Here is a 3,287-nt window from a genome sequence, read left to right as displayed (position 1 = left end):
TCGGGCCTGTGTTTTTCCCCTCCCCATCCCCTTTTTCCCAATCCCCATCCCTTATCACGGTTCGTCGTACTGTATTGATTGACATGCTTTTTCTTTCAGATTGAGTGTTTTGTGTAGCATAGGGGTGTGATGTGTCTAGTTAGTGCGTCGTATCCTCATGCTATGTAAATATGATGTAGAATTCTGTGTGTACTAGGCTGCGGCACTGTACACTGTCTGTTAACTTATTTTTTGTGCTAATAAAAGATATATTCAATCAAAAAAAATCTGTTCTTATCAGTTTAATATCTGATACGTCCCCTATCTGGTGACCATATATTAAATGGATTTTTAGAACAGGGAGATGGAAAAAGAGCTTGCTCTGTCCACTCCACGCATTGACCTGGTATTGCAGTATCTCCAGGACCGGTGCACCCCTTCTTTAATGCAGTTTCTAAAATCAGAAAGTATTGAATTCAATGTTTTTTGTTCATTTTGCTTGTTTGTCGGATTTTGGGATGGACTCTTTGGCTTTGCTTTTCTTCTCCTCATTGGATTTTTCATGTTCAAAGTTGCAGAAGCCAGATGACAAGCTCATTTTGGTTCAACTTCAGCAACTGTGCATTGCATTGCCATGTAATGTAACGCAATGCTATCTTTCTAGCTCTCCCTCTTTACTTCCTTTTGGATAAACAGACATATTAGGCAAGCATTTTGGAGCTTTCACCTAAATAACTACAGGTGGTGAGATAAGCTGCACAATATAATTGACCTTTCAGTATATTGTTGCACACACACCATCTATTTAGCAAATGCCCTTGTTATCAACAGCAGCCTTTTAAACTCACCTGAGCTAACAGGTATGTGCGCTGGTTACTCTGCTGCGCTTAAAATTTCTTTTTTGGTTTGCTACAATGCCTTTTCTGAAATGTTGTCTCCCTCTGCTGGAACACTGACTTCTTTCAATTAATGCCTGCAGACTATAAAAGAGAACCCAACCCAAAAAGTTTGGTTGATTAGTCTGTGGCATTCTGTTAAACTGTTGCTTATGGCGGTCTCTGTGAGCTTCTCAGCGACATTCAGCCAGCCAGGTATCCTGCCTGCAGTAGATGGAATGTGGCAATGGAACGCTGGCTGCGCGTGTCATAATAGGCTCTGAGCCTTTATATACCTGCGCACAGCAGCAGCCACCTTCAGTCTGCTGCTGGACTGCCAGCAGCAGCAGGAGAGGTAAGTAATCAGCAGCCCTCCTGCTAAGGGTAGACAGCTGCTCGTTCCACCCCACCCCCCGCCTTAATTGGTTCTCCTCCCTTCCAACGGTGTTGAGGCGGGTGGGAACAGCAGGGGGTGAGGGTGCTGTGTTTAAAGAGGTGGAGTTATGCAGATCTAAAACGCGTGGATTGCAGCAGCAGCAAGCCGAAAAGTGCAGGCATGTAAGGGATCTAGAGGTTGACAACATGTCTTCTTAACGGGAGTCCAGGAGCTCATCTCCACAAATGGACTCTTCAGGATCCTTGGGTGGCTCCGTAGTTCGAAACCAATTCTGGTTATCGCTTCTCGGCCTTTTGGCTAAGACCATTTGGTTGCAGCCTGATAGGTGCGAGTTCTCTGGAGGAATCCAGGCCTTTTTGCGAAAGGATTTGGCGATTTTCTGTGGTATTATACTGACAGGTTTTGAAGATGAACTTCGTGAAGAATACTATCCGAATTGGAGTGGATCCATCAGTTTCCGAGAGGAATAATGTGTCCTTCATCGTGGAGAAACTTTTGGAAGGAAAAGCTGGAGCAAAACGAGGCAACTTCTACAGCGTCAACGAGTTTCCTAAATCAGGTACATATGACGTGACTTTTGTAGAAGAAAATACCTGCCTTGATGTGTTTGAGTGGCTTCGGAGTCACACTGATGATCCTTTCTTGGAAGGGGTGTGGTTTGAACCCTTGTTTGGACTTCAAGAAAAGATTGTGTGGGTAACAGTTTATAACCCTTTTACTGAGCCAGCATTGCTTGAAGGCTTCCTTGCACGGTACTGTGATTATGTGCGTAAAGGGGAAAAGCAGTTTAATTCTTTAGGTATTTTCAACTGCAAATACAAGTTTCGGGTGAAACTGAAGAAGGATCCTGGAAGTGTGGGAGGCTTTAGACATCCTCCTGCGAATTTTTCTGTGGCGGGACATAGGGGCTTCCTTTACTATGTAGGGCAGCCTATGTATTGCAGGAAATGTTACTGCTTTGGACATGTGCAGGATGCATGTAAGAAAGGGCAATGTTGCCGTAACTGCAAAGAGGAGGGGCATGTGGCAAGTGCGTGCCCGAAGCCCAAGGCTTGTGACATGTGTGGAAGTGGTGAGCACATGTTTAAAGATTGCCCGCAGGGTGTGCCCAGGAAAACTGATAAGGAGAGGAAGAAGGAGGAGGAGGAGAGGAGGGTTTTGCAGCAGATAGAAAGAGAAACTGCTAGAATGGAGAGAGAGCAGAGGAGGCGGAGTGAAAGGTCTGCCCCTGAAACTGTGAGTCTGAGGCCTGCTTACCAGAAGGAGAAAAAGGCACCTAAAATGGAGAAGGAGCTTGTGAAAGAATTGAGGAGAATGGAGGGGCAGATGAATGCAGCGGGAGAAGGAAGGTGTCCGGATACGTTGGACTTTCAGGACGTTGTAGATGCTGCAGATTGTATGGAAACTGGGGAAGGGTCATCACACCCTTCAGATCCTGAGAATATTGAGGAGTACTTCTCAGATGAGGGTGGGGGGAGTAGAAAGTGTCACAGGGAGGGTGGTGGGGCAAATGATGAAGAAGATATCAAGGCACCGCAGCGAAAAGTGGGTGCCAAGAAAGCAAGGTGGGGTGATGGTGATGCTGCTAGCGGCTCGGAAACGAGTTGCTCGGTTCAGATGGTGGAAGAAGATAGTGGGGGTGCTGGTTAAGGTTGCCTTGCAATATGCGTGATAATGCCTATTATAAGCTTTGACTTAAGTCAAAGGCTTTTTCTTGTGAGTGGAGTTTTTGTAGTGTTTTTGTAACTTTTCTGTTTTCGTTTTTTTTAGGAGGTTTAAAAAAGGAAAAAATGGGTTTTACTATAATTTCACAAAATGTGAGAGTGTTTAAAAATAAGGCCAGGAGGGCTGCAATTTTTGATTTTTTGGCTATGAAGAATGCATCGATTTTTTGTTTGCAAGAGTGTGGAGTGGTGGATGGGGTGAGAGGAGATGAATGGTCTCATGGAGCATCTGTGTGGTCGGGGAGTGCATGTAATAAAAATGATGGTGTGGGGATTTTAGTTAAAGGGAGGGAGGTGGTTTTGAGTGATTAT

General features: G+C 45.0%; 1 non-coding gene across 1 annotated transcript; it reads left to right on the top strand.

The window, feature by feature from the left end:
- Positions 1 to 224: 224 nt before the first annotated feature.
- On the top strand, positions 225 to 419 carry LOC141222140 (U2 spliceosomal RNA). The gene has a single exon (XR_012290006.1). It is a non-coding gene; the product is annotated as a U2 spliceosomal RNA (small nuclear RNA).
- Positions 420 to 3,287: the final 2,868 nt, after the last annotated feature.

Source organism: Phyllobates terribilis, unplaced genomic scaffold (assembly GCF_046119375.1).
Source record: "Phyllobates terribilis strain yellow unplaced genomic scaffold, ASM4611937v1 Scaffold_342__1_contigs__length_2020279, whole genome shotgun sequence".
In the NCBI taxonomy this organism is placed as follows: domain Eukaryota; kingdom Metazoa; phylum Chordata; class Amphibia; order Anura; family Dendrobatidae; genus Phyllobates; species Phyllobates terribilis.
The sequence above is the reverse complement of the archived record's forward strand: the minus strand, read 5'-3'. Positions and strand labels throughout refer to the sequence as shown.